This window comes from Phyllobates terribilis, unplaced genomic scaffold (assembly GCF_046119375.1).
Source record: "Phyllobates terribilis strain yellow unplaced genomic scaffold, ASM4611937v1 Scaffold_4__5_contigs__length_816908805, whole genome shotgun sequence".
NCBI classification, from domain to species: Eukaryota; Metazoa; Chordata; class Amphibia; order Anura; family Dendrobatidae; genus Phyllobates; species Phyllobates terribilis.
In genome coordinates this window covers 143,367,375-143,388,129 of record NW_027362764.1, presented here as the reverse complement: position 1 = coordinate 143,388,129, position 20,755 = coordinate 143,367,375, and the positions used below count along the sequence as shown (strand labels likewise).

At 50.0% G+C, this 20,755-nt stretch overlaps 1 protein-coding gene and 1 long non-coding RNA gene across 9 annotated transcripts in view; both read left to right on the top strand.

Moving 5' to 3' along the window:
* The window catches only part of LOC141265127 (ATP-binding cassette sub-family B member 5-like), a 1,418,963-nt gene that overhangs the window by 853,678 nt on the left and 544,530 nt on the right, over positions 1–20,755 (top strand). The gene's annotated exons all lie outside the window — the stretch shown is intronic.
* On the top strand, positions 6,299–6,852 carry LOC141264248 (uncharacterized). Its single transcript, XR_012319855.1, has 3 exons — positions 6,299–6,410; positions 6,485–6,540; positions 6,622–6,852. It is a non-coding gene; the product is annotated as an uncharacterized lncRNA (long non-coding RNA).

Sequence of the window (20,755 nt, the reverse complement as noted above, 5' to 3'; positions counted from 1 at the left end):
GTCAGGGAACCCAGGGCCAAGGGTGTCCCAAAAGAAGGCCCGAGGGAGCTGGACCTAGGTGAATCACTGGTGGGGACGGCTGAAGAAAGGACAGAGGGAGAGCTCAGGGCCACGCTCCGGACTTGTTTGGGGGTTGGCTGGATCCAGGACCTGGTGGACGCAGCACGGCTCGGGTGGTCACTAACAGCTGGAGTGACCGGAACATCAGCAGTGAGTAAATACCCTAAACTGCACAACCCGACTCTGTCTTCCTTTAACATCTATGCTGCACCACCACAACCCCCATCCTCTGCACCTGACCCCCTGAGGCTATACCCCACCCGTTGGGGGTTATACCACCAAAAGCTGCACCTACACCATCAGCCTCAGCGGACCCTGCTGCAGCGGCGGCCATAGTGACCGCAATACAACGGGTGGCGTAGTCGACAATAAAGAACTTAATAACATCTGTAGGACTGCCACATACAACTGAGTTTGACACCCTGGGCACGGACCGGGTCACAGCCACTCGGAAGACTACAACTCCCATCTGATCCGGCTCCGGATATTCCCCCTAAAGAATATGGCCCAGGGGGCGCGTCATATATCCATCTGAACTAACAGCTCTTCTGAGGACTAATACATCTGCAGAGATATCAGGCAGGCAGTGTGTATAGGCAGACAGGCAGTATACATAGCAGACTGCAATGCATATAGCACAAGAGGCTCCATTCCGGCTCTGTCTGCTGCTTCTGTTAGATATTTCTAGAAATAGGATATTAGATAAAGGAGGCGCTGGTAGGCTGATCACTAACAGCAGCTGCGAATTAATAGACACCACTGCGTGTCAGTGGGTAGGTGTAACAAGAGTTTAGGTTATATAATTCGTGCTAAGATAGTGAGGCGGACTCAGATTCAGTTGATAAAAGGGTCAATTTTTATTAAGTTAAAATGTAATCCTAAAATGTTGCATAACGAGCGAGTGCGGAGTCCTGGCCGGTGACTGCCGCTTACTCGCGTACTTCCAGGTTGGAGGATGTTCGCGCTTCTTGCAGAGAGCATGCAAGGACCTGTGTGACGTGGCAGCACGTGACACACACGTGGTCAAAGGGTACGGAACCCGTGTAGCGCTAGTTTGGCTGGATATGACACTTTCCTGTTTGCGCTTCTTGCAGAGAGTGCGCAAGGACCTGTGTGACGTGGCAGCACATGACACACACGTTGTCGAAGGGTATGGAAGCCGTGTAGCGCTAGTTTGGCTGGATATGACCAAACTAGCGCTAGACAGCTTCCTTACCCTTCGACCATGTGTGTGTCACGTGCTGCCACGTCACACATATCCTTGCGCGCTCTCTGCAAGAAGCGCGAACATCCTCCAACCCGGAAGTACGTGAGTAAGCGGCAGTCACCGGCCGGGACTCCGCACTCCCTCCGGGCCCCCGGACACAGCCTCTCTCCTGCATCCTACAACAAGGTGTGAGTAACCCTTGGGCCTTGGCCCCTCCAGATAGCCTCCAGATCTGTGAGTACCAAGGCTCTGCGCAGCCCCCTGTACTACCGTTACAGGCACCGCTGCTAGAGCCTAACTCCAGCCTCACCTCCAACCTCCAGTGACAGGCACCGCTGCAATAGCCTACCATCAGCCTCACCTCACACGGAGCCTGTCAGAGCTCCAGACGGAGAAATACATACCCTTCACCTCCTGGGCCACCACACAAGGTAACGCCACACTAAGCCCAGAGACACTGTGCCCTAACAGCACCAGCTCCTGACGTACTGTCAATTCCTTACCTCATACCTAGGGAGTCTCTACCTCTCCCCAATAGGTCCATGTGAGGCTATGTGCCCACGATGCAGAAATGAAGCAGAAAATTTCTGCAGCATTTCTGCATCTCCCTGGCAGAAAAAACGCATGCAGATTGTGCATGCGTTTTGCCTGCAGAATACATGCGGATCCACATGCGGATTCACATGCGTTTCCGCATGCAGATTGACAAGCGCCTTCCAGGCGATAGTGTGGCACCCCAGGGGTCTGGTTTCCACAGTAACAGCAATGTTATGTCTGAGAGCAGGTGGGAGGTCTCTTGGTCAGGAATCCGATGCATGCCACACCTCCTGCCCAGTCCTGGGAGGGGAAGAACTTCCCCTGTATAAACCTGGGGCTGAGGCAGGGTTAGAGAGTTGAGAGGGAGAGTTCAGCCAGGAGGGCTGACAGGGAGCTGTGGCTCCGGCTGGGCCCAGCTCCTGGGCCATGCCAGAAGTAGAGAAGAGAAGCAGCATAGGAAGAAACAACAGGAGCTCTGTGGGAGCAGTGTTACAAAGAGTCAGGGGCTGGCAGCTGCAGAGCTCGCCCTGACTGAGAAGATTTCTTACCGGACCCGGAGTCCGAGGCTGTGGGGACTAACTCCTACCCAGCAGCAGAATCCGTCAGGCAGGGGATTTCAGGTCCTCTGGCCAAGAAACCCGAAGGCACGGTCACACGCATGGGACCAGCACCGCCGTCGTGGAGCGGAAGCTACTAGAAGGCCCCGAGTCACCGGCCATATGGGTGAGCACCACACGGTACACTCAGGGACGTGGGCTACTTATACCCGCTTCTAGCAAGGTAGCCAGAAGAGTATCGTTAGTTTGGGAGGCCTACAACTCCGCCTGGCCAGGGGAGATCCCATCTGCTCAAGGACTGACCAGGCCCCAATCGCTAGCCAGTACTCCGGGAGGGTCTATCGTTGTCACCAGTAAAGACCCTGAACTACACCGTACCGTCTCTGAGTGGTTCCTGCTACCCCCATCATCCACGTCGGCTGCCCTGAGGCCATACCCCTCCAGTTGGGGGTTATACTATCACGCTGCACAATCCTACCACCGGCCTCAGCGGTCTGCCCTGCAGCAGCAGCTCCTTAGCTGTACTCAACGGGTGGCGTAGTCGTCCAACATCTACCGCTAATACAGCGCCACTTAGTCTGACTCCCTGGGCACAGACCGGATCACCGCCACGAGACTACAACCCTCAAGAGATCCGGCTCCGGGTAAGCTCCCGCGTGCGCAACGCAGCGCGACACAGGCCCAGGGGCGCGTCAACTTTTGGCGTAGTCGACAGGATTTCGTGCCCGCAACCACCGGGTACTGCGTGCCTGAAAAAGACTGTTCAAACTTACCTGTGGTGAAGATTCCCGCCATCCGGCGCCATCTTCCGCTTCCTTCCCGCCATCGGTGGAGTTTTCCCGCCATCCGGCGCCATCTTCAGCCTTCTTCCCGCCATACGTGGAGTTTTCCCGCCATTGGACGCCATCTTGAGGACGCCGCGCGGGAAGAAGAGGGGCGTGGACTCCGAAAGCGCGCGAGAACTGAAGCCCCGCCTCACGTCCGGACGTTGCGTAAGGTCCTGGAAGGAGCCCAGCAGACGCCGACGTCACAGGAGCGCGACGGAAGGTCCTCAACCCTGACGATCCACTGCGGAGCCGCGGCCTACGGAAGAGGATCATCGCAAGGTAGGCCACGGTCCACTAGGGGGGAGAAGGATGCCGGATACGGAGGAGAGCTTCACCGCTTCAACCCCCGCCAGCGCCACCGCTGTTGCGGTCATGCCTTTCACCATGCCCTATATCCCGGGGGCAGCCTGGCTACCCCAGTACTCAGGGGAGTCACATACCCTGCATGACTTTAGAGAAAAGCTGGATAGCCTCTTCCAGGTGTACCCCCTCACAGAGGAGCAAAAAGTGTTCATCCTGGTGGCCCAATTAACCGGGGCAGCCCAAAGGGAGGTAAAGTCCTGGCCACCTGGGAGGAGGACTGTCGCAGAGATACTAACCCAGCTAACCGAGGAGGAGCTGCAGTACTACCAATACGAGGAAAGCCAAGAGGACCCGGACGGGTCTGAGGACTACCCTCAGGAGGGAGCACAAAGAGGACATAGCTACTGAAGGGAAGTAGCGTGAATAAAGAGCTGTAAATAGTTACCCGTAAGGGTACAAGGACTGCTGCTAATTAAAATATGGTCCCCGTTGGGATTAGTGAATTGTTCCCCATGTGCCCCTATCTTAAACCAGGCTGAGGACTGTGAGCAGCCATTCCTTATCCCCACTGGCCGAGGACTGAGAGCGGCCATATCCTGTAAATAATTATGTGTTTCTAGTAATTTATGGGAGTCTTTGGTGGATTTGCCGGGAATCCTTTGTACATAGTTGGAGCGTAACCCAGGACGGACTAAAGACTGTTAAGGACTCGGGGCAGGACAGACCCCTACCTGGTTACGTCTCCCTGTTTTGGTGAAATGGACACCTTGCTTTTCTTCAAAAACTGCACCCGGTTGCGGACACGCCGTGACCATCTTTATATGTTTTTCTTATTGTACTATTATTGTTTATACCTTGTTATGTTTAAAAATATGTTTAGTCCCGAAGTACTAAATTTCACTAGGGTGGAATGTGGCACCCCAGGGGTCTGGTTTCCACAGTAACAGCAATGTTATGTCTGAGAGCAGGTGGGAGGTCTCTTGGTCAGGAATCCGATGCATGCCACACCTCCTGCCCAGTCCTGGGAGGGGAAGAACGTCCCCTGTATAAACCTGGGGCTGAGGCAGGGTTAGAGAGTTGAGAGGGAGAGTTCAGCCAGGAGGGCTGACAGGGAGCTGTGGCTCCGGCTGGGCCCAGCTCCTGGGCCATGCCAGAAGTAGAGAAGAGAAGCAGCATAGGAAGAAACAACAGGAGCTCTGTGGGAGCAGTGTTACAAAGAGTCAGGGGCTGGCAGCTGCAGAGCTCGCCCTGACTGAGAAGATTTCTTACCGGACCCGGAGTCCGAGGCTGTGGGGACTAACTCCTACCCAGCAGCAGAATCTGTCAGGCAGGGGATTTCAGGTCCTCTGGCCAAGAAACCCGAAGGCACGGTCTCACGCATGGGACCAGCACCGCTGTCGTGGAGCGGAAGCTACTAGAAGGCCCCAAGTCACCGGCCATATGGGTGAGCACCACACGGTACACTCAGGGACGTGGGCTACTTATACCCGCTTCTAGCAAGGTAGCCAGAAGAGTATCGTTAGTTTGGGAGGCCTACAACTCCGCCTGGCCAGGGGAGATCCCATCTGCTCAAGGACTGACCAGGCCCCAATCGCTAGCCAGTACTCCGGGAGGGTCTATCGTTGTCACCAGTAAAGACCCTGAACTACACCGTACCGTCTCTGAGTGGTTCCTGCTACCCCCATCATCCACGTCGGCTGCCCTGAGGCCATACCCCTCCCGTTGGGGGTTATACTATCACGCTGCACAATCCTACCACCGGCCTCAGCGGTCTGCCCTGCAGCAGCAGCTCCTTAGCTGTACTCAACGGGTGGCGTAGTCGTCCAACATCTACCGCTAATACAGCGCCACTTAGTCTGACTCCCTGGGCACGGACCGGATCACCGCCACGAGACTACAACCCTCAAGAGATCCGGCTCCGGGTAAGCTCCCGCGTGCGCAACGCAGCGCGACACAGGCCCAGGGGCGCGTCAATAGCATCACTTGGAAAGTGCTTGACAACTAGGTCACACTGTATAAATCCATGCAACAGCATGGATTTATACAGTATGAACCGTAAAAATTAAAACAAATAAAGCTATACTCACCCCCGAGGCCCCGGCGTGACTGCAGCGCTGCTTCCTGGCTGGTTCCTGGCTGCCGGCATATCGCGAGACAGAGCGGTGAAGGGCCTGCGGTCACATGACTGTGACGTCACCGAAGGTCCTTCAGCGCTGCTGGCATTCAGAGAGAAGCCTTCGGAAAGGTGAGTATAAACTTTATTTGTTATTTTATTCTTTTTTTTACAGGTACAATGGTACCCAGGTCTGGATGAGAGTCTCCTCTTCTCCTGAACTGGGTACCATCCACACATAGAGACGCATAGAAGCCGCTTGTAAAAATGTACAGTCGCGGTTTCTGTGCGTCTCAATGCAAGTCAATGGCGGGAGTTCCGCTGCGCTTCCGCAAAATTAAATGACATGCTGCGGATTTTTGTACGCAGCATAAACGCTGCGGAAAAATCCGCAGCATGTGCATAGAACATGCGGAATCCCCTTGGGGACCATGGGGTGCGGATTACCTAGCGTTTTACAAGCGTTTCTGCTGTGGAAATTCCGCAGCATAAACGCTTGAAAAACGCTACGTGGGCACACAGCCTGAGAGTCTTCAGAAAACCCCCCTGGACACTCCTGGTATCCTAAAACACACGACTCAATTGACATACCAAGCTCCTTGGCAACAGCAATAGGTAATTATATCCCACCAAATCCTAGGATTCTTTAGCACCATTAGGGACAATCTACCTAACACCTAAACTCTCCTTATCCCCAACGTTCCTGGACCTAGCACCTGACTAGAAGTAAACCTTAGGCTCGCCAACCAACAAACCAAGCCTCCACCATTGGCTTTCATCGAGCACTGCAAGACTACTCTTTGAAGGTACCTACCACACTACCAATCGCACCCCTAACAGTGCCATACCAGACACACTGACTGTTGTATTTACATTACAGTGACCTTGAACCACTCACCACAGCATCAACCAACCACCTACCAAGTGACTAACCAGGTAAATATTACTTCTCCCTTTGACCACCATCGTAGTCAACTACCCCTCTAAACGTAAGTAACGCAACCTCTCTCTCTATAGGTTCTCCACTGGTTGAACGCAACCAACAGCCTCAACCCATACAGTCCCACAGTCCCAAGTGACCACCACTGTGAACAATTCAGCATATGCTCTCTTACGTTGATCTTTTACTCTGTATAAAGACTATTACTTTTAAACAGAACCTTTATGATAATGCTTATGATAACGTTTTATCCAACATTTTAGGATTACATTTTAACTTAATAAAAATTGACCCTTTTATCAACAGAATCTGAGTCCGCCTCACTACCTTAGCGCGAATTATATAACCTAAACTCTTGTTATTTCTAGAAATAGGCCCAGGTCTCAGGGGCCAGGAATATTTTTTATTTGGGATCATAATCCTCATTATTTGCTTAAAAAGCAATCCAGAGAACACTGCGCCATTTGCTTGTTGGCAGTGCAGAATACAGCCAGGTCCTTACCATATTACAGCGCTAAAAGTTCAGCTATTTAAAACTGTGGTTTGTCCGTCACACGGATCACATACAATTCAGCTGAAAAAACTGCCATTTCTGGCCTCCATTAAAAAATTGTTTTGGCGTGTCAGTGAAGCTATTGACACCAGTTTGCTGTTCAAAATAGTTACCTACAGACCAGGTAATTAATACTGTATTTTCTCCGTCACACGGATCACATATACGTTTTCAGAAATTACTGCCATATCTGGCCAAGCTGAAATTGTGCCACAGCAAACACCCACAACTTCTCGCTTGACCTTCCTGTCCCAATTAATAAGGGACCACAGAACACCACTATTCAACACAGAGCAGTGTGAAAAGGTTACTGGTTGGATAGCAGATAATGCTTCCAGCCACAACCACCACCCTGTCTTCCACGTGGTCAAATATAAAAGTAGCCGTGAGTCTGGACCGCATATTCCTCACCCTGAACCTTCTTCCTCCCACCATGCTGCGTGCCCAGAGACAAATGATCCCACACTTGGACACTACGAAGAGCTGTTCACTTTTCCATTTATAGATTCAGGCCTTTCGCCAGGTCCACTTCAAGCGGGGCAAGAGGAGATCGCATGTAGCGATGCCCAAATGTTTGAGCAGGCGACGGTGGGAAAGTGTCACAAGAAGTGAACGATAATGAGACATAATTGACAGAAATTCAGGAGGAGAACCGGAGTGTGGAATTGAAGACGAGGTGGTGGATGTTGTAGTAACTGACCCAACCTGGCAGGAGGACATGCAGACCGAGGAGAGCAGCACACAGGGGGAGGAAAGCAGAGCACCCCATCAGGCAGGAAGAAGCAGTGCGGTGGCTGCAGAGAGAAGGCAGGCAACTGTTCCCCGTAATACCAACACAAAGGAAGTTGCCAGTACAACTGTTAGGTGTTCCGGAGTCTGGTTGTTTTATAAAGACTCTGCCGATAACCCCAAAAAGGCCATTTGCACCATCGGCCAGGCCAGCATCAGCAGGGGTGGCAAAACTACCAGCCTGACCACCACCAGCATGATCAGTCACATGGCAGCAAAGGACCCAACTTTGTGGGCCAAACCCCAGGGTCCAGGAACAGTGTATGTGGGTGGCACCACTGCTTCTTCCGCTATTGTGCATGCAAGCCAATCCACTGTCCATGGTGCATGCGAAGATGCCTCCTGCCCTGAACCTGTCATTGCACACTCTCAAGTAGCACTATCAGGAAGAATGTCCACGTCCTTGTCCCAGTGCAGCGCTCAGTTGTCCATACCCCAGTCCTTGTAACGCAAGCGCAAATACGCAGCCAACGCCCCACAGGCCACACCACTAAATTCACACATTTTGTAACTGCTTGCGCTCGAAATGCTGCCTTTTAGACTCATGGAGACGGAAGCATTCCGCAACCTGATGACGGCAGCCGTTCCTCGGTACTATGTCCCCAGCCACCACTATTTCTCCTGGTGTGCCGTCCCTGCATTACACAAGCATGTGTCCCAAAACATTAGCCGTGACCTCAACAACGCGGTTACCGGGAAAGTCCACCTAACCACGGACATGTGGACAAGTGCTTGTGGGCAGGGGACGGTACATCTCGCTGATGGCACACTGGGTTAACATAGTGGAAGTCGGTACCCAGTCGGACTTTGGGACGGAAAACGTCCTCCCAACGCCAAGGATTGCAGGCCCTAGGTCAATCAGGGTTGCCCCCACAGTCTACAGCTCCTGCATCTCATCCTTCTCAGCCTCCTCCTCCTCCTCTTCAGCCTCCATCTCTGAAATGACCACATCAGTCACAAGCTGCAAGCACTGCAGCACTGCCTCGACCAAGCGGCAACAGGCTGTGCTGAAGCTAATATGCTTAGGTGACAAACCGCACAATGCTGAAGAGTTGTGGACAGCTCTGAGAGAGCAGGCAGATCTGTGGCTCAAACCGCTGAACCTACAGCCAGTCTTGGTCATGTGTGACAATGGCCGGAACCTGGTGGCGGCTCTGAGGTGAGGTGAGCTCACACATGTACCATGCCTGGCCCATGTGCTTAACCTCATGATTCAGCGGTTTCTCAAATCCTACCTAGAGATGCCAGATCTGCTTGTTAAAGTACGCCGCTTCTGTGCCCATTTTATAAAGTCACCTACAGCTTCAGCCTTTTTTCAGCTATGTTTTCAGCTTCCATCTCACAGACTGGTGTGTCATGTCCCCACGCATTGGAACTCTACACTGCAGATGTTGTGAAGGATTTGTGAGCAGAAAAGAGCAGTTGTTGATTACCAGCATCAACAAGGCCGTTGGTATTCATTTCAGACTCCACACATAAGACCTCACGAGTAGACATGGATGTCAGACATATGTACCATCCTCCAAAACTTTGTGGACTCCACCAAGATGGTGAGCGGCGATGACGCCATAATTAGCGTCACCATCCCGCTTCGTTGTCTTCTGAAACGCTATCTGCTCACAACCAAAGAGGATGCATATGCATTGCAGGCGGAGAACGAAGAAATGGAGCAAAGAACCATACAGGGTGATTACACACAGCCCAGACTCATCTCATCCCAATATGGATTGGGTGACAATGAGGAGGAGGAGGAGGAAGAACAGGAGCTAGTTTCATGCGCTATAGACTGTATTACCTGCACAACTGTCATACTGTCTGTTCAGCGTGGATGGCCTGAGGACAGAGGGGAGGAGGAGGAGAGCATGGTCACTCGTCCTTTTGGTGAGGACACGGAAGTCTTGCCTGTTAGCAGTCTGGCACACATGGCTGAGTTTATGTTACGCTGCATTTCCCATGACCCTTGCGTTCTAAAAATTTTGGGTGCCAGTCATTACTGGTTGGTGACACTTCTAGACCCCCACTACAAGGAGAACTTTATATCTCTTATTCCTGAGGTGGACAGGTCTACAAAAATGGGGCAGTACCAGAAAGACCTTGTTGCAGAACTATTAAAAAAATTCCCATCTGAAAATGCTGGCGGCAGACGTCCTAGTTCGTTGGACAACCAAGGACTACAGGCAAGAGAGACAGAACTCCAATCCAACAGATGCAGGGGAACACTGTCAAAGATCTGGGAGAATTTTCTCAGCCCCTCCAATCGCACATGGCCTGAGGTGCGGGGTACTCTCACAAAGAGTGCAAAGTTTGGGAAGATGCTGAGGGAGTACCTTGCCGACCATACGAACATCCTCCGTGATTTCCTCTGTGCCTTATAATTATTGAGAATCCAAGCTGGGTACATGGAATAAACTGGCTCTCTATGCCTTAGAGGTCCTGGCCTGCCCTGCCGCTAGCGTTTTATCAGAGCAGGTTTTTAATGCCGCTGGTGGAATTATAACTGATAAGCACATCTGCCTGTCATCTGAAAATGCTGACAGGCTGACTCTTATAAAAATGAACAAGGGTTGGATTGGGCCAGACTTCTCAACACCACCTAATGGTAGCTGCGTAACAAACTCAAATCCAGTGTCTTTTATTGTCTTTTCCCATGCAGATTTTCACACCCACACATGGGTATGCGCTTTCTGATTTTGGCTATTTGCTATTGTCCTCCTCCTCATTCTCATCCTCCACCACCATATCACCAGGGTGATCGTGGTCCGTGGTGTAACACCCACATAATTTTTTTAAAGGGTCTTTATGATGCCTGTAAAAAAAAAAATTATACTGTATGTTCATGTATACCCACCAGGCGTAAATGATTGTCAACCCATACACTTAGTGCATGGGCATTACAAGTATAGGAGACCCTCTCCTTTCTAATGAGAACATTTTTTTATGAGGCCCTCCTCCACGTCTCTTCCAAGGGGCATTTGACTGCCTCACAATTTTTGGCAGCCCTTGCATTCACTCCATAGGCCAACACTATGGGAGACCCACTTCCTAATAATGAGAACATTGGTTTTAGGAGGCTCTCTGACCTCTACATCTCTTCCAAGGGGAATTAGAGTGCCTCCAAATTTTTGGCAGCTCATGCTATCACTGCATAGGCAAATACTATGGGAGACCCACTTCCTAATAATGGGAACATTGTTTAAAGGAGGCTCTCCGACCTCTACGTCTCTTGCAAGGGGTATTGGAGTTCCTCCAAATTTTTGGCAGCCGTTGTTTCACTGCATCGGCAAACAGTATGGGAGACCCTCTCCTTTCTAATGGGAATTTGTCATTACTGTGGCCCTGCTCTATGTGTCTCTAAATAGTTAGTGGGCTTTTTTCTAAATTTTGTCTGCCGTTGGACTCACTGCATACCCTATAACTGTATAGCACACCCGCTCCTTTGTAATGGAAACATGTCATTACTGTGGCCCTGCTCTATGTGTCTTTAAATTGTTAGTGGGGGTTTTCCCAAATTTTGGCAGCTCTTGCAGTCACAGCATGGGTATTAAAACTATTGGAGACCCACTCCTTTATAATGGGAACGTTAATTTTTTTTATTGAGACCCTCCTCTATGTCTCTTCAAAGGGGTATTGGGTTGTGTCTGAAATTTTGCCAGCCCTTGCGGTCACTGCATACGCAATAACAGTATAGTAGTCCAACTCGTTAATAATGGGAACAACAAAGCATAGCCGACTGATGGCTCTCTAACAATAGCGTGGACCGACTGCTGGCCCTTTAAGAATATTAAGGGCCGCCTGATGGCCCTATAAAGATAGGTTTTGTGACTTTCAGAGTCCCTCCATCATAAATGAAACAGGATGTGTCTAATGATGTGTCACACATGGCCAGATAAAGTTGTAAAATGTTAAAATGACATTTCCCGGTGAATGCATTTGTCTTAAAAAATAACGTAAAAAAAAAAGCAATAGGTTCTTTCTTTAGTATGAAAAACAGAGTCGCCAATGTAACTTCATTGTAATCACATTGTTCTGCTCCTGCACCTCCTCCTCCTCCTCCGAAATGACCATATCAGTCACAAGCTGAAAGCAATGCAGCCCTGCCTTGGCCAAGTGGCAACAGGCTGTGCTGAAGATTGTGTGCTTAATGCTTAGGTGACAAACCACACAGTGCTGCAGAGTTGTTGAAAGCTGTAACATACAGCCAGGCTTGGTCGTGTGTGACAATGGGTGGAACCTGGTGACAGAGAAATGGCAGCCAGAGTAGATATGGTTTCCCTCTATGCCAGTCCTTTCACCGAGCTAAACAATATGGCTGTGGTGAAATTCAACTCCCACTGAGAAGCTGTTTCAGATTGAAAAACATTGGGCCCACCAGAGGATTTGATTCTAGTGGCTCACCTTTCTCCCCCGCTCAAGAGCCCCATAGCAGCTGCAAAGTTTGCTTTATCATGAACTCTCCAGATGTAAAAGCCAGGGCACACCAGAGGATTTTCTGGTGGGACCGTCCAACCCTGCCAAGAAGCAGTCCTGGCTAAGAAAAGTGTGTGGGAAGGTTCCTGGACACTCTATGGCTGATTTTTTACTGAGGTGGAAACCCACGCAAACACGAGGAGAACATACAAGATCCTTGAAAATGTTGTCTTTGCTGGGATTTGAACCCAGCATCCCAGCGCTGCAAGGCTTCAGTGCTAACCACTGATCCAATGTGCTGCCGTTCACCCTCTGATAGCTAACAGGCTGGAGAAACTTGCACCTACTGCCACTATCTTCAGCTCCTTTGTGAGAAACGAATGTATTAAGGCAGCAACTCAGTCTACCAAATAAAATTCCTGTGAAGGAAATTGAGGATGGCTTCGCTACTGGTACTGGGGCAGTGCTAATACCGTGGCGTCGTACCATAGTTTACTGGAAATATTCCAGGATGGTAGGAGGTAAGCAGATTCCCACAGAAAAGTACCAGCAGTAATGTTCAGGGACCCGCACTTGTAGAAGGCAGAGATAATACTGGGAGAAATACTGGCGGCTGGGTACTGAGTATGGACACCTGGCCGCCGCCTCAATGAGGTTGTGGACAGCTTCCACCTCCACGAGCCTAAAATGCCACATTTCAAGTGCAAGCAGCTGCCCAGAAACCTGTCAGTTTAGTATTGCGGCTTGTGGGTGGCTGGCTGGCTGAATACTTGCACTTGCATTCCAAGTAACAGAAAGCTAAGCAGATGGTGGTCTCTATCATCATCGTTGCCTCACCTCGGCACTATGAACTCTCCTGAATGAGAAGCCAAAGCCCACCGGGGGAATCTCCAGTTATCTGGAGGGCTCATCCAACCCTGCCGAGAAGCAGCCCTGGCTAAGAAAAGTGTGTGAGAAGGTTCCCGGACACTCTATGGCTGCTTTTTTAATGTGAATTGTATGTGCTTATGCATGTTATTTCTCAAACCGCATTGCAGATCAGGCCATTTCCAACTCTGTAGTCATGAAATTAAAGGTGCAAAGAAAGATGTTTATGTGTCGAAGCACCACCGACAAGTGCGAGCTGATGTTGGATGGGTTGCCATTACTTCTGTAACAAGCTGCATTGGAGGACTTCCCGGGAGAAATGACACCCAGAGTAGATACAGTTTCCCTCTATGCCAGTCCTTTCACTGAGCTAAAGAATATGGCTGTGGTGAAATACAACTCTCACTGAGAAGCAGTATCAGACTGAAAAACATTGGGCCCACCTGAGGATTTAATTTTGAGGGCCCACCTTTCTCCCCCCCTCAAGAGCCCCATAGCAGCTGCAAAGTTTGCTCCTATCATGAACTCTCCTGATGGAGAAGCCAGGGCCCACCCGAGGATTCTCTGGTGGGCCCATCCAACCCTGCTGAGAAGCAGCCCTGGCAAAGAAAAGTGTGTGGGAAGGTTCCCAGACACTCTATGGCTGCATTTTTAATGTGGACTGGCTCCGTAACATCCCTGGCCACATTCACCTGTCCCATGTGTTTGTGGTTAGGCGGTCCTTCCCAGTAAGTGCACTGGGGAGGGCACGGGTAATGTTGTGGGACCCGCGCTTGTGGAAGCGAGAGACAACACCTGGAGAAATAGTGGCCGCTGGGGACCGAGTATGGACACCCGGATGCCACCGGCATGAAGATGTGAAAAGCTTCTGCCTCCACGAGCCTAAAAGGCCACAATTCAAGTGCAAGAAGCTTTAGAGGATTTCCTGGGAGAAATGACAGCTGGAGTAGATACGGTTTCCAAACTCCTTTCACCAAGCTAAAGAATATGGCTGTGGTGAAATACAACTCACCCCCAACCTGTGGACTGGCTCCGTACCGTCCCTGGCCACATTCACTTGACCACGTGTTTTTGGGTAGGCGGTCCTTCCCAGTTAGTAAACTGGGGACAGCACGGGTAATGTTGTGAGACCTGTGCTTGTGGTATCATGAGATGATACCGGGAGAAATAGTGGCGGCTGGGGACCGAGTATGGACAAACAGCCGCCGCCGGCATGAGGTTGTGAAAAGCTTCCTCCTCCATGAGCCTAAAAGGCCACATTTCAAGTACAAGCAGCTGTCAAAAATTTGGCAGTATAGTATCGTAGCCTGTGTGTGGGTGGCTGCCTGCATACTTGCGCTTGCATTCCAAGGAATGGGGTAGGGACAACTGAACGCTGCACAGGGACAAGGACGTGGACGGTGATTGCTGCAAGTCTGCAATGACAGGTGCATGGCGAGAAGCATCTTCGCATGCGCCAAGGATCACTTATGATGGGCAGAGACCTGGGAGTTACAGATGCTTCCAGGGGTCTTCCCCATGCTGTTCCCATGTCTTTTCAGCACTGTATGCATGTATCTGATGATGTGTCACTCATCACATGGCCAGATAAGGTTGTAAAATGTTAAAATCACATTTCCCAGTGAATGCATTTGTCTTGGTTGAAAGCAATGCAAAAGTGCAAAAATGCATCAAAAATACTACGTGTGAACATAGCCCAAGGTTTGGAGGAACATTTTTGTTTTTGTATATTTATTTTGCCTTATATATAAGTCATTAGCCTGCAAAGGATGTTCCTTAACATATTTCCCAGGAAAATCCATTTTGGTTTCGTTTTTGTATGTTTTATTGTGAGTCTGTTGTGAGTCTGTAAAAGTGGCATAATACTTCTGGCAACATTGTTGACAGAAATGCTTCCAGGTGTCTTCCCCATGCTGTTCCCATGTCATTTGAGCACTGTTCCCATCCATTTGGGCAATTTTTAGGCCCTCTGCAGACTGCCGTGAGAAAGCCACCTGAAGAATCCTCGAGTTTCCCATAGATTTACATTGGGCTCGTTGCTCGGGTCTAGAGATGAGCGGTGTTCGACTAGAACTGTTCGCCAATCTCAAATTCGAGCTGTTTTGGGCGGTGTTCGAGTTGTTCGACGAACCCGAATGATTTGCAAAAAATTCGGCTGTTCGAGGTTATGTTCGATAACTGTTCGTGCACCAAAAGCGTGTCCTGCATGTCTGGCGCTATTTAGAGCACCAATCATGCAGGGATTGTCTGCCACTCACTGTAATGCCACAGCCATGGTGGTTGTGGCATTACAGTGATTGCCCAAATCGATGGGAACAGTGCCAACAGTGAAACATGAAAAGCCGGCAATTCAGCAGCGGCATTCACCGGTACCCGACAATTTAGAACCGAAAGAATAGAGCTTCACACATAGATTAGATAGATAGAAACATGTCAGCCACATATATATGAAGTACAGTGACAGTGTTGCTTACTGTACTTGTCATTTAGTGTAAAGGATTTATCAAAAAAAATAATAGTGTTTTCATGCACCGTCTCTTTAAAAAAGCCGGCCGGCAATTCAGCATCTGTACCTGACAATTTAGAATAGAAGGAATAGAGAATCACACATAGATTAGATAGATAGAAACATGTCAGTCACATATATACGAAGTACAGTGACAGTGTTGCTTACTGTACTTGTCATTTAGTGTAAAGGATTTATAAAAAAAAATAATAGTGTTTTCATGCACCATCTCTTTAAAAAAGCCGGCTGTCAATTCAGCAGCGGTACCCGACAATTTAGAATAGAAAGAATAAAGAATCACACATAGATTAGATAGATAGAAACATGTCAGTCACATATATATGAAGTACAGTGACAGTGTTGCTTACTGTACTTGTCATTTAGTGTAAAGGATTTATTAAAAAAATTAATAGTGTTTTCATGCACTGTCTCTTTAAAAAAGCCGGCCGGCAATTCAGCAGCTGTACCCGACAATTTAGAATAGAAGGAATAGAGAATCATACATAGATTAGATAGATAGAAACATGTCAGTCACATATATATGAAGTACAGTGACAGTGTTGATTGCTGTACTTGTCATTTAGTGTAAAGGATTTATTAAAAAAAATAATAGTGTTTTCATGCACTGTCTCTTTAAAAAAGCCGGCCGGCAATTCAGCAGCGGTACCCGACAATTTAGAATAGAAGGAATAGAGAATCACACATAGATTAGATAGATAGAAACATGTCAATCACATATATATGAAGTACAGTGACAGTGTTGATTACTGTACTTGTAATTTAGTGTTAAAATAAAGGATTTATTTAAAAAAAAATTGGCGTGGGGGTCCCCATAATTTTAGGCTCTAGCGGAGGTTAAGCAGACGGCTGGGGCAGATGTTTGAAGCCTGGGAAGGGGGTAATACCCACGGAGCTTCCCAGGCTACTATTATCAGCCCCCAGCGGAATACCTAGCCTTTACTAGCTATTAAAATGGGGGACCCCCCCAATAAATGACGTGGGGTCCCCCCTATTTTAATAGCTAGCAAAGGCTAGGCAGACAGCTGGGGGCTGATATTAATAGCCCAGGAAGGGTGCCATGAATATTGGCCCCCTCCCAGGCTAGAAACATCAGCCATCAGCCGCCCCAGAAATGGCGCATCAGTGACGTGCATGAGGTGAGCTGAGATCATTGGACATGAATGAGCTCACCTCATGCACGTCACTGACAGCGTGGGAAAATTCTCCTGCACTCAGCGCTTCAGGTGAGAATTTTCCCACGCTGTCAGTGACGTGCATGAGGTGAGCTCATTCATGTCCAATGAACTCAGCTGACCTCATGTACGTCTCTGACAGCGTGGGAGAATTCTCACGCCGAAGTGCTGAGTGCAGGAAAATTCTCCCACACTGTCAGTGACGTGCATGAGGTGCGCCGAGTTCATTGGACATGAACTCGTCTCATCTTTATGCCGTCACAGCGAGACACTGAGGAGCGCAAGCAAGCCTGCGCTTCTCAGTGTATGCGGGATGACAGGCTGGATGGCAGCGTTCTGCTGTGGTCCAGCCTGTCATCTCGATGTAGCAGAGCTGGAGCCGTCGTGGGAACCATGGAAAGGTAAGGATGAGGTTGCTTAATTATTTTACTTTTATTGCAGAAGACATTGGCTTCAACTGGAATGGGCGTGACGGTATGTATGGTTTAATGTAGAACAATAAAGAATTGTGTGTTTATTTCAATTAAAGGACTTTTTTCTGGGTGTTGTGTTTTTTTTAAATACTTTACTAGAAATTCATGGCGGTCATGTCTAATATTGGCATGACCCCATGAATTTCGGGCTTAGGGCCAGCTGATAATGCCAAGCTGGCCAAACCCCTTTATTACCCAGTGAGCCACCGCACCAGGGCCCTGGATGAGTTGGGTACAGCGCCAGAAGATGGCACTTCTATGAATGCGCCATTTTCCGGGGCGGCTGTAGACTGCATTTTGCAGCGGGGGGGGGCCAGAAAGCTTGGGCCTCCCTGCGCTGCAGATTCCAGCCCCCAGCTGCCTAGTTGTACCTGGCTGGACACAAAAATAGGGCGAAGCTCCACGTATTTTTTTTTTAATTATTTCATGAAATTCATGAAATAATTAAGAAAAAAAGGGCTTCCCTATATTGTTGTGTCTGGCCAGGTACAAATAGGCAGCTGGTGGTTCCTGCCTGCTGAACCTGGCTGGACACAAATATAGTGCGAAGCCCCACGTCAATTTTTTTTTTAATTATTTCATGAAACTAGATGGTAGCCCAATTCTAACGCATCGGGTATTCTAGAATATGTATGCGGCAGACCCGGCGCAATCAGCAGAGCGGTGTTTAAATTTGGCGCCAAAATCGTTGACTGGTCGCGGCCAGCAACCACGACCAATCAGCAAAGCGGTGTTGAAATTTGGCGACTATATCGCTGATTGGTCACGGCCGGCGGTCGCGACTAATCAGCAGAGCGGGGTTTAAATTTTGCGCCAATAATGCTGATTGGTCGCGGTCGCGACCAATCAGCAAAGCGGTGTTTAAATTTTGCGTCAATAATGCTGATTGGTTGCGGTCGCGACCAATCAGCAAAGCGGTGTTTAAATTTAGCGCCAATAATGGTGATTGGTCACGACCGCGACCATTCAGCAGAGCGATGTTTAAATTTGGCGGCAACAAGACCAATCAGCAGAGCGGGATTTAAATTTGGCGCCAAAATCGCTGATTGGTCGCGGCCGGCAACTGTGACCAATCAACAGAGCGGGGCTTAAATTTGGCGCCAATACTGCTGATTGGTCGCGGACGGCGACCGCGATCAATCAGCAGAGCGGTGTTTAAATTTGGTGCCAATAATGCTGATTAGTCGCGGCCGGCATCCGCGACCAATTAGCAGAGTGGGGTTTAAATTTGGTGCCAATCTCGCTGATTGGTCGCTTCTGGAGTCCGCGACCAATCAGCAGAGCGTTGTTTAAATTTGGCGCCAATCTCACTGATTGCACGCGTCTGGCGTCCGCGACCAATCAGCAGAGCGTTGTTTAAATTTGGCGCCAAGCTCGCTGATTGGTCGCGGCCGCTATTTAAATGTGGGGCCCAAATCGATGATTGGTCGCGGGCAGCGTCCGCGACCAATCAGCAGAGCGGTGTTTAACTTTAGCGCCAAGATCACTGATTGGTCACGTGCGGAGAGCGCGACCAATCAGGGAATCGTATTGGTGAGGATCGGGGAGCGCCGCTGCCTGGTCGGATACTTCCGCTGCGAGAAGCCGGGAGATGAGCGACTGCTCGCAGCAGAAGTATCCCGACCCGCAGCGCCTCTCCCCGGTCCTCCCTTGACACCCTAGCCGCTGATGTCCCCACAGTATCCGCATGGTGTTACTAAGGTCCGGACATTTGTGTTAAAAATCGCTGATTGGTCGCTGGCGCTGCCCGCGACCAATCACCGATTTGGGCGCCAAATTTAAATATCGGCCGCAACCAATCACCGATCTTGGCTCCACATTTAAACACCGCTGTGCTGATTGGTCGCCGACGCTGGGCGCGACCAATCACCGATTTTGGCGCCACATTTAAATAGCGTCCAATCAGTACAGCGGTGTTTAAATGTGGAGCCAAGATGGGTGATTGGTCGCGGCCGATATTTAAATTTGGCGCCCAAATCGGTGATTGGTCGCGGGCAGCGCCTGCGACCAATCAGCGACTTTTAACACAAATGTCCGGACCTTAGTAACACCATGCGGATACTGTGGGGACATCAGTGGCTAGGGTGTGAAGGGAGGACCGGGGAGCGGTGCTGCGGGTCGGGATACTTCTGCTGCGAGCAGTCGCTCATGTCCCGGGTTCTCGCAGCGGAAGTATCCGCACAGGCAGCGCCGCTGACATCCATGCGGCTAGGGTGTGAAGGGAGGACCGGGGAGCGGCGCTGCGGGTCGGGATACTTCTGCTGCGAGCGCCCGCTCATGTCCCGCGTTCTCGCAGCGGAAGTATCCGCACAGGCAGCGCCGCTGACATCCATGCGGCTAGGGTGTAAAGGGAGGACCGGGGAGCGGCACTGACATCCAATTGGTCGCGGCCGCTATTTAAATGTGCCGCACAAATCGGTGATTGGTCGCCGTCTTGACCTCGACCAATCACTGATCTTGCCGCCAAAGTTAAACACTACTGTGCTGATTGGTCGCGGACGCTGCCCGCGACCAATCACAGATTTGTGCGCCAAATTTAAATATCGGCCGCGACCAATCACCGATCTTGGATCCACATTTAAACAACGCTGTGCTGATTGGTCGCGGCCGATATTTAAATGTGGCGCCCAAATCGGTGATTGGTCGCGGTCTTGGCGCGCGACCAATCACTGATCTTGCCGCCAAAGTTAAACACTACTGTGCTGATTGGTCGCGGACCCTGCCCACGACCAATCACCGATTTGTGCGCCAAATTTAAATATCAGCCTCATGCACGTCACTGACAGCGTGGGAAAATTCTCCTGCACTCAGCGCTTCAGCGTGAGAATTCTCCCACGCTGTCAGTGACGTGCATGAGGTGAGCCGAGTTCATTGTCGGCTCATCTGGATGCCGTCACAGTGAGACACTGAGGAGCGCAAGCATGCCTGCGCTTCTCAGTGTCCGCGGGATGACAGGCTGGATGGCAGCGTTCTGCTGCGGTCCAGCCTGTCATCTCGATGTAGCAGAGCTGAAGCTGTCGTGGGAACCATGGAAAGGTAAGGATGAGGTTGCTTTATTATTTTTCTTTTATTGCAGGAGATCGTTGGCTTCAGCTGGAATGGGCGTGACGGTAAGTATGGTTTAATTTAGAACAATAAAGAATTGTGTGTTTATTTCAATTAAAGGACTTTATTCTGGGTGTTTGTGTTTTTTTTTAACTTTGACTATGGGGTTAGTAATGGGGGTGTCTTATAGACGCCTCTCCATTACTAACCTGGGCTTGATGTCAGCTGGCATTTTAAGCTGACATCAACCCCACCACTATTACCCCACTGCCACCGCTACAGGGCAGTGGGAAGAGCGAGGCTAAGTGCCAGAATTGGCGCATCCTATGGATGCACCATTTCTGGGGCGGCTGACGGCTGGTGTTTCCAGCCTGGGAG